Source organism: Sinocyclocheilus anshuiensis, unplaced genomic scaffold, assembly GCF_001515605.1.
Source record: "Sinocyclocheilus anshuiensis isolate Anshui unplaced genomic scaffold, SAMN03320099.WGS_v1.1 scaffold391, whole genome shotgun sequence".
Lineage (NCBI taxonomy): Eukaryota > Metazoa > Chordata > Actinopteri > Cypriniformes > Cyprinidae > Sinocyclocheilus > Sinocyclocheilus anshuiensis.
Genome location: NW_015548229.1, coordinates 805581 through 816965, shown reverse-complemented (window position 1 = coordinate 816965; position 11385 = coordinate 805581).

Below are 11385 nucleotides of genomic sequence, written 5' to 3'. Positions count from 1 at the left end.
GTAAAAATCGACGCGTTTCAGAAAGGCGGGGCATAGAGGAGAAACAATAATGTACATTATGTGGAAAATAATGTTGTTGTTTTTTTTTTTTTACCTTAAACCGCATAAACACATTGCATTACACCAAATACACAAAATAATGTTCTTTTTAGCAACATCATATGACCCCTTTAAATTGTTGCTTCTTGAGTAAGTTTATCTGGAAAGCATGTCAAAAAGACCAATTAAATCCTGTGAAATCATTTTCCCAGTGCGTGTACTTTAGTGAGCAAATGGGTGAACCTTGGTGCTCAAATGGGCAATGTAAGTTAAAGTTTGGTTTGTGTCCTTTTCCGTTCCTTTTTTTTCTATGCATATCCAGATCTTTCTCCTTTAAATAAAAGTCACAAAAGGTCAGAAAAAACTTGCATGCCTTACATGATCTGGTTTACTGTATGTTACAGGGAAACTGACATTTCCAGATCCATGCCGTTGGCATGTATATTTAAATGTTGATTGTATGACTGTTTGCTTTACCTTGTTTTAGTACAGTAAATTGAGTACTATTGTAGATTGAGGTGAAGAAACAATCACCTAAATCACATGCATTTCAAAACCTGCTTATTTAATAATTAATCTGATCATTAATCTGATCTTTGGGAGGAGAAACTGTCCAAGTGAATCTTTACAAATTTCTTAATCTCATTGCTCGTTTTATAAACAGAGACTGTTGGTAAACTCAGAGGTTGCTTAAGGCAAACAAAAACTTTTGAAATTTTCAAAATATCCAGAAAGTTTGGATTACAATTCTCCTTTTCAGGTATATTTTACAACTCTATTTCTTGTGATCACCTGAGAATGATGTTGATACCAGATTTAAATGTTGCCTATATGTTTTGTGGCACTTTCAGCAATCATCAAGAGTTAATTAATAATTATAATTACCTCATTACAACTTAATGCCTGATAGGAATATTCTATAGAACTTCAATTAAACTTTCTCGGATCTCTTGATAATTTCCATTTCGAGTGTTTTTATTTGCCTTAAGCTATTTCTGATCTAACCGAGCATGTCGTCACTGATAATCAGAGTGACAGCATTAAGGAAGCAGTTGTTCATAGTGATTCATTGGGACAGTTCCCCCTCTGCTGGAACTGGGAGTGATCAGAGATTAATTAAACAGGTGTACAGCTGTGACAGAGCAGCGTCCAAACATATGGACATGAATAGAGCGAGAAGGAGACAGGCACTCGGGGACAGCCGGGCTAAACGATCCCACGTAGTGTCTTCCCATCTCCCTGAATGATTAAATCCCTAGACTGCTTAGTTCAGATGTGTGGGGAGCTACGTTCTGTATGTATGCTTCCATCGAATTATAACATTATTGGACTGGAGTGTTGGATTGGAGGACGCACACACATACGTCAACGTCCTAACAGCTCCAGATGTGCCCCATCCCCACTCAGGGTCACCTCCCGTCCAGATGGTGTGTAACCCTCAGCGGGGCATGAAGATAATCCTCTCAGAAATCACACACACACACATACACAAATATAAAACACATGCTGAGGAGGGAGAAGGTAAATATGGACGGTCAGCCCTTTTGCTTAAGTGTACTTGTGCTTTTGGTTGTAGACCATTGCTATGCTGACTGTAGGGATTTCCACATATCTGCTCTTTTATCTTGGCTTGTGTAGCTGAACGAAGCTCTTCATATTCCCTCAGGTGCTCTATGAGAGGTTTTACATCTAAACTTGTCTTTCAACCAATCTGTCTTTGTGACTGTCTCACTCAACAGTTTTTAGATTTCTGGACCTGTTGAGTTCAAAGAGTCCTGTGAGCTCTTCACATATCTGATGCTGTCTGACAGAAAACTGCACAAGGAAAATTGTCCATAAATTTCTGTTCGCAGAGAGCGAACAAAGCAAGGCATTGGAATTCCTAGACAATGTGGAGATAATTCAGGTGATCAGGGTTGAAAATCAAGTGGTCGGAGACGAATTCACACAATGCACAGTAATTCACCACAATCTTATTTACTAATCGCCCACAATCCAGTTTAGCTAGGATCTGAATGTGCTTAAATAACACCATGGGAATTTAAAATTAAGTCATTATCTTTATTTGCATTGCATACTCTCGTAAAAATGAAAATTACAAAAGGGGTGGTTGGGAGGTTTTGTTTGCAGCGATGCCATAGGGGAATCGTTTTTGGATCCCAAAAGAACCTTTCAGTGAACAGTTTTTAAAATAACCATTTTTTAGCATAAAGAACATTTGAAACATCTAAGGAAACTTTTTCCATTATAAAGAACCTTTTGTGGAATGGAGTGGTTTCTGTTGAGATTGGAGAGTCCACTTGAGCCGTACCCTAAAAAGGCACTAATACATAACATTTAGTTACTAATATGTACCTTTAAGGTACTATTATGCACCCTTTAGGAGGAAATAAGGTGCAAAGGTGTACCTTTTTTAAGGGTACCATCTCAGTGACAGCTTTTGCACATTTTTTCTGAGAGTGTGCGAGTTCCTCAAATGTCTTGTGCTGTCTGACAGAAAACTGCACGAGGGTATCATGCCCGCCGCTGAAATTGCTCTGTGCATATGAAATTGTCTGCAAATTTCTGTTTGCAGAGAATGAGCAAAGCAAGGCATTGCGATTCCTACACAATCTGGAGATAAATCAAGTGATTAGAGTCGAGAATCAAGTGGTTGGAGGATGATTAAATAAGAAATGAACAAAGGTAATTAATTCATCCATATGTAAAACACTGAATGTCACTCAGGAATGAATGTAAAGTAGTCTTGAGTGATCTCAGAGTCAGGGGCGAATTCACACAATGCACAGTAATTCAGCAGTTTTATTCACTAATCGGCCAATCTGTCTTTGTGTCTGTCTCACTCAACAGTTTCTAGCTTTCTAGACCTGTTGAATTCAGAGAGTCCTGTGCGTTCTTTTCCCTCATATATCTGTGCTGTCTGACAGAAAACTGCGTGAGGGTATCATGCCTGCAGATGAAATCACTCTGTGCACATGAAAATAGCTGTTTGCAGAGAACGAGCAAAGCAAGGCATTGTGACTCCTAGATAATGTGAAGATAAATCAAGTGATCAGTGTTGAGAACCAAGTGGTCGGAGGAGGCGAATTCACACTGCAGTGTAAATCAGCACAGTCTTATTCACTAATCACCCACAATCCAGCTTAACCAGGCCCTAAATGTGCTTAAACAGCACCGCGAGTATTTCAAATTAAGTAATTGTCTTTGATTGCATTGCAAAAACATGTCGACTTTCTATGCAAGGCTTATTATTCATTGCACCTTGTTTGGAGTTCTTAGCGCTATATTTACCAGATGCAGTTTGCATTATTACTGTCTGCAGAAAGCAGGAGATAAATACATGTATTAAAAATATATTGTTTTTGCACATTTGTTTTCACCATGTCGGCGGTAATTTATCAAGCAATGGTTACAAGCATATATTCAGAATTGTGGTGTATTCAAAAACACTTTGGACATTTTAAAAAGGCAATTTGGGTGACTGGATCACTGTGGTCTAGTGATACTGTTAAGTACTAGTAAAATATGTCATAACTTAGCAAGATTGCGCTGTGCAAACACATGTTTTGGGTGTGAATTGGGTGCTAAAAGAGTGCATGCAAATAACTGCAACAAAACTGTTATGAGACGTGATTCATTCTTACTGAATTCTCCACTTTTAGAGAATTCTGTGACAGAAGAAATGCTTTACTGTCGTGATGAAAAATGAATTGTGATATGCAACAGATTAATGTTCAAATGTTTGGGCATAGTAAGATTTATTTATTTATTAACACTTTTATTCATCAGGGATTTATCAAAAGTGACAGAACATTTCTATTTAAAACAATTGCAATTCTTTTAAACTTTGTGTGCATCAAAGAATCCTGAAAAGCAGTATCGTCTTAAATAGTTAGAAACTATTTTTAGCATAAGAATAAATGTTTTTTTGAGCACCGAATCAACATATTATAATGATTTCTGAAGAATCAAGTGACATTGAAGATTACAGTAATGGCCACTGAAAATTCAGCTTTAAAAACTTTAACATTTTTAAATATATTAAAATAGTAGAAGGGCAGCCTCATGGTGACTATTATCACCCAAAACGTCACTCTGGTTCAAAGGATTCTGTCAAGCTTTGGCAAACATTGGACTTTATTACAAGTTTAAATTACATAAACCATACAAGTTATAGTTCAGTCATCATGTTTAATAATGCATAATGTTACTGGAAATAGACAAGTATAATGAAAACATTTTATATAAACGTATGCACAACAATGTAACGTACATATACATTTAAAGTAGAATTGTGCAATATTCTGTCTTCTGAAGCTGTATGATAGCTTGTTTGAGAAACAGAGGAACAATCTAAGTCATTATCTGCTGAAAATTGTCTGCCATGTCTGTAAAATCTAATTTAAAAAGATACATTCAAGCTCAGAATGATGCAATCAGTTACAAAACACACTAGAGCTAATTGCATTTGGCAATAGATGTCAAACATTTTGCAATGCATCTTGTGGCAGCAAATTTTCAATGTTGAGTAAAACATGTTGAGTGCAGTAGTGGAGGAGACTATCACATTCCAGTCTCTTCTTCACACAAAGGTATCGTATGGCTTCTGTCTTGAAATATAATTCACTAGCCATGTGGACTGGTTTTATGGGACTTATGTTGTTCTTCTGTAATTTTTAGAGCTACAGTTTAGGGAAAAAAATTAATCAAACTTAGTTTGTTTTCCACAGAAGACTGAAATACAGGTTTGCAAATGAGAATGAGTAATTGATTATATAATTTGGCCTTTAAATGTTTAGCCTTGGGTAAAGTAAAAATCCAAAAAAGCTTGGAAAATCCTCTGAAACTTGACGTAAAGTGACATGGTGGTGTAGAATAATAAAAAAAAGAGTTTCCTTATTGAGAGTGTGTTGATCATTTATCACAACTTACCAACACACACTCACATAACATGACTGGTATAAAGAAGAATAAGTTGTAGTTTGGTTTGTTTTGTTTTGGCACCTCAAGTCATCATGAGGCTGCCTCTCTCAGAGAGTTTAGATGGTAAAACATGGAGGTGTAGTGATCGGTAGCTGCTTTCCCTTCCAGGAAGGAAAAAAACAAAGGATGAGTCATGCTGTGAGATGTCTTCCCGACTGCTGCGCCACTGTATGCACAGAAACAATGATTGTGACTGGAGAGTGTTTTAAAAGACAGCTATCAGAGAGCTCAATTCCCTTTCACTCAGATTGACAAATCGACCTTGAGAATGAGTGACCACTAAGTGACTCCATTGGCACAGATGCTCACTGCAGGATAGAGGAAATACACCTCTTTTTTTTCTGTCTTTGACGGTCCCAATCTCTTTCTCATTATGTCTCTCTGTATTACACAGACAAAATGGCATCGGGATAGAGTTTAATTTTCATTGAACCAATGAACAACTCTATAGATGTTTTCAGTATTATGCAGAGTTACACAAACTCACTACAACAGGGCACACCGTGCATGTTTATGTTACCATTGAGGCAACAAGTGGTTATTAGTGTAGAGTTAAAGAACTGTGCTTCTAATCTGAAGGTTCAAATCCTTGAAGTCGTCTTCAGAATTCCTAAAAGGGTAGCAGTCAGAGTTTCTTTGAAAAAAAAAAAAGCAGAATGCTCAAGGATATCCTGTCTAATTGCATGTAAGTTCCTTAAAGAAAAATCTTTAGACGATTCAATGTTGTGAACCTTGGCAAAAGTCAGCGATTTGTTCTTTCTTGGAAGTGTTTATTGTTAAAGGATTAAATTGGTAACACAATTATTTTTTTATGTTTATATTTATTTATTTGCAATGCAAATCCACTGTCTCCTGGAAATTGCATACACTGAAACATACACTGGTGTAGAAAGAGTTAATTTTAACTCAGAAATTGTTAATGAATTTCGCAAACAGTTACAACGAAACAGTAAGTAACATTGAATTAAGCATGACATTTTGTAGAAAGATTGAAATAGCATTTTATGTATTTATTTAAAACATATCGATTGTTTAGGGGTGTAAATCTTTGGGTATACAGGTTTGATTCATGATTCATTTTCAAAAGGATTATTATTATTTATTTTATTTTTTTATAGCATCCAGCCTATCAGGTTTGAGCTTACCATTTTCTGACATTTTGTGAATGGAGATATGACTATGGACGGACCATCTCAGTGGGAAAAAAAATTGCATTGCAAGACACTTGCAAGCATCTGTAAAATGTTCAATAAATAAAAAAGCTTAGTCTTGCACAAAGAAGGTTTTCTTTGCCCTCGTGAACAGCTTGACGTGCCACTTCTTCACAAAATTGCTGCACAGCTGGCCTTGTTATCTTGCCACAACACTGTGTTAAAATCCACAGTTATAGGGTTTTCCATGAATTTGTTCCTTCACTGATTTTGACTATCCATTGAGTGACAAGTGAGACTCATTGGGGAGCACTGACTACAACACAGTCGCAGAGTTTGAATGCTTTTGCAATGCAGGGAGTCTGGTTAACAAGCCCTACACAATCTGCTTTCTGAAAGATTATTAGGGCTGGGTGGTATAGTGGTGTAAATACAAAAATTTAAACATACTGTATATCTATAATTTATTGACAACTGGCAACCCTAATTTAAGCACAAAGCAAAATTGAACATTCTCGGATGTGATTCCTTAAAGTGACTACATATTGACAACAATATCAGATAAATACTATTATTTTGTGTTTATATACGATTTAAATACTATATATAGTTCAAATGGGACAGAAGAGCAGTGTCTGTATTGGGTTGGCAGTGTCTGCGTCCTGTGTGTTTCTCTCTAGGGGAAAAAAGGACATTGAGGACTCAGGTGTGTTAGTGTCATTAGTGAGCAAGCTAATCGAAGGGCCCTGCTGTCTGCTGTGGACCACAGCCCTCTTATAACAAGACCGCTTTGCTCTCTCAGGACCAGCTGCGTGTCTGTGCGCTCATGACTTTCAACAATCTGCGCTTTCTTTGTTCCTGCCTCATTATGTACCACAGTCTGATCCCTTAATTCACATCTATTCCTTTCAATTATCTCACCCTCAGTGTCTTTAAAGATGATATTGTGACATTGTGTTCCCTTTTCAACCTTAATAAAATACCTTATTTCAAAGCAGGTGCAAAACACACGTTTCGCGTAAGCATCTTTTCATCTTGATGCATTTGACATGTATTTATAGCATGCATAATTAAAATGACAAAGGACAAAGGCATGCTTTTGTCTTTTTATATGCTGTTGCATATAAAATTATTATTATTATTATTTTTGAAATCAACATGGTTTTCTTCATAGTCACTGAAAGCTAAAATGTGTTGGATCTCTGATTTTTGGTTAATAAGAAAATGGATAGTCTGTAAAATTATCCAGCATTTGTTACTTCCAATATTTAAAACTCTAGTCTGTTTGCATGTAGGCCTTCCAAACTTTTTTTAATGTAAGTAGTTTTTAGGTTTACCTGACATTCTAATGGATTTGAGCAAAAAATCGTATGGCACTGCAGGTGGGAGAAATTAAAATAAATAAATAAATGGTGAGGAAGACACAGCAAAAAAATTGACTGCTGCCACATAGACAGACTGTTCTGATTCCTGTTAGACTGGCAGTTGCTCTTCCATATTGACATACTCTGGTATACAAGGTAAAAAAAAAAAAGTTCACTCTTCCACTTGAGAAAACACTCTGAATAAGAAATGATACTTTTCTCAATCCCAAAATGCATTTTTGCATTTTCTAAAGAAAATGTGAGTGGTGCAAAACCTGTGGGAAACTCACTGCCAAGATGGTAGGGTATTGTGGGTGGTTCAGAGTGGCTCTTCCATATTGACATACTCTGGTATACAAGGTAAAAAAAAAAAAGTTCACTCTTCCACTTGAGAAAACACTCTGAATAGGAAATGATACTTTTCTCAATCCCAAAATGCATTTTTGCATTTTCTAAAGAAAATATGAGTGGTGCAAAACCTGTGGGAAACTCACTGCCAAGATGGTAGGGTATTGTAGGTGGTTCAGAGTGCATTGCTGTGTGGTTGCTAGGGTGTTCTGAATGGGTGCTAGGTGGTTACTTAGTATCTAAATTCTAAAAAGCCCACCTCCAAATCCCTATGATAATCTCATCCGTATATATGGTTGCTAAAGTGTCCTAAATGTTTTTTAGCATGTTGGCGTGCAGTTGCTAGGACGTTTTAAATGGTTGCGAAGGCGTTCTGAATGGTTGCTAGATGGTTACTTACTAGCTACTTTGTTTAGTGAAAGTGTATTGCATTTGTGTTGCCCATTGTATTGCCCATCAAGTGAAAACTGTAAATCTGATGCCATATGTCTCCTGAATAGGAAACCTTTTGATGAAATGAGTTTGAGGTGTCATTTGTATCTATGACCACCAGGGTTGTGAAGTAACGAATTACAAATACTCACGTTACAGTAATTAAGTCGTTTTTTATCAGTAATTGTACTTTTTTTAGTAGTTTAAAAATTGTGTACTTTTACTTTTACTTGAGTACATTTTAAGTGATGTATCGGTACTTTTACTCCACTATTTTCCTCCGTTTGTGGTCGTTACTTGCTTATTTTAATTTTATTTTTATCCATGAACATGATTGGATAGAGAGATAGTAATAGGTCTCGTGACTTTCCTCAAATCAAATTGTGCATATACAATTTTAACCGCCAACTGTTTATCATGGCTGCTGGAAGTGCATTCTTCAAGCATCAATTCAGTCGCATCTTCCTCTAACTTATTATGTTAAGGTAAATTTCGGATTTCTGCTTACTAAATGATTTGTATATATGCTTGCCTATCTACACGGCCTGAAATTTGGTGTGAGGTTGCGGGTATTGCATACAGTGTTAACTCCCGCAAGTGCCACGTTCAGTAAATTCCCACTCACTCATGAGATGCGCGATCTGCGCTGCCTCGTCTCTCTCGCGCGTGTGTTCTGCAGCAGTCACTTGGATAAGTCGTTGTTGCTTGTGGAACTTGTTGACTTTTAATGAGTTTGAGCGCGTGATGCACGCTGTGAAAAAGTGTGTTGGAAGCACAAATTGAGAACCAATCTGCACCTTATTGATGACCCGTGGCGTTAATATACTGCATCTGTGCCAGCGCGTGATGTAATAAAACTGCAGCTCGCTAATAAATGTTTTTTTATTTATTTATTTATTTTTAATCCATTTTATACAATCCGCCTTCATTTAGCAAGTGCACTCGCGCATAAACAGTTTTCAAGTTCAACACTTTTTGTTCCATTGTGGATGCTGCTGATTCACCGAGACCGCCGCGGCTCATCAAAGAGACATGCGCGCAATTTAGTTATTCTTATTTCTTTATTGCAAGACACTAAAACTGGCACCGTTTTGGAGAGAAATGGGCTCTCATTTTAACCCATATCATGGTGTGTGATGCTGAACTATGAGTTTCTAATGGTGTTTGTATTTGCACTGTTCTAAACATTCATATTTTATGTGCAACAACAGCATGCTGTCTCAGTGGCCTTACACATGATTTTAAATCTATTTTTTCAAACTTTATGATTTAAATGGGGATGATTGTACTGAGAATAACTTTCATCTTTTCTTCAACTGAATACTGTTTCCGTGCTTTTTTGATGTATTTTAAAGAGTTGGCAGTCAAAATTAAAACTGCTGGATGATCGATATTCTTTATTCTTTATGACAAACAAGATAATGTGAATTACAGAATGTACAACGTTTTTAAAATGTATAAATTGCGGTGTACAGCGTTTATTATGAGGGGGTAGAATCCACAGCTCAGTACTCACTACTCAATACTCATGAGTACTTTTAAATAGGCTGCTCTTTTACTCTTACTCAAGTAGTTTTTTGGACAAGTACTTTTACTCCACTCACACTACATTTTTTTGGAAGTTATGGTACTTTTACTTGAGCATATTTTTTCAGTACTCTTTCCACCACTGATGACAACTGAATATAGATAACTGGGTAATACAAAATTGGATAGGTTACATGCTTCATTTTAATACTTTTTAGGGTCTTAATACTTGTTTAGTGTCTTATTCTTGTTGACATATGGTAAAACAAGTTGTAAACTTTCTCTCTGTAGTTCCACATCTGCTTTGGGAGAAGCACAGACAGATAAGAAAAAGACAAAGTGGAAAACAGTATGCCCTCAGAAACACATCAGCAATAAGGCCATTGACTGTAATCATCTTCACCGACCAACTAAATTGCACTGCTAATCAGACCTGAATGAACTCTAATTCTGAACTAATACAAGACAGAATTGGCTTATTTAGATACAAATCTTATGAACAATCAGGGGAGCTTCGGTTTCTAAATAACACAGCCACATATGTGCAATGACTGCTCAAACAAGAAAATATCCATTGTCATGTGTTTCAAACCTAGCGAGGGATTTCCACTGCAATGCTGGAAAGAAAATGGCCTCGGGGACATAGATGTAGGTTTTGTGTGTGAGCAGAAGATAGAGAGGAACCACAATGCAGTGATAGTGTGGTCTGTGGGCCAAATCCAGCCCTCTGGTTATCCTCGGCCTGCCACCACAACCCGGACTTTTCTGAGAATTCATTTTCCGCCTTTTTGTCTATACATTGCAAGTGATTCACATGACATGGCATGAAGTACCTGTAAGTGTGCTGGAGCTGCTAATCATTCAGATTTAATTATATTAACACCAGATCTGACACAACAAATTAAACTCCAATTTCATAAACAAAACACTGTCTCCATTAAACATTTTAATTCTACTCAGGAAGTGTTTATTGCCCTCTTAAAACAATGTGCACACATTTTTAACATATTGTTTCATGTTTTATGTCCTTGGTGATCACTTTCACCCACCTGTTTGAATAAACAATGAAACAGACACAGTTGTGCTGCTTTCAGTAACGGAGTCGCTCTTATAATGGCTTGTTCTCCTCGACTCCCCGTTAAAGGTGGGGTAAGCGATTTTTCAAAAACGCTTCAGAAAACTGATTCGGGCCGACTAGCAAAACAAACTTGTAGCCAATCAGCAGTAAAGGGCGTGTCTACTCGTGATGTGGAGGAGAGAGCGTTCAGTGCACAGCACAGGACGGACATTAGTGAGCCGAGCGACAGAAAGGTAGAGATGGCAGATAAAAAACAAAAGAGGAAAACGCCTGCGGAACAAAAGAAGGCTTAAGGCAATAAGGCAATAAGTAGGACCCATGTAAATATCGGATCAGCTTTCCAGTGCTGGAGAGAACTCAAGGAGCAGAAGGCCTGCGATCGGACGCCGAGGTTGCTTTGTTTCTTCTCGATAGGTGAGTAACACCATGTCTGCGCCGCAACAGCTAAAGTCTGTCTAGTACA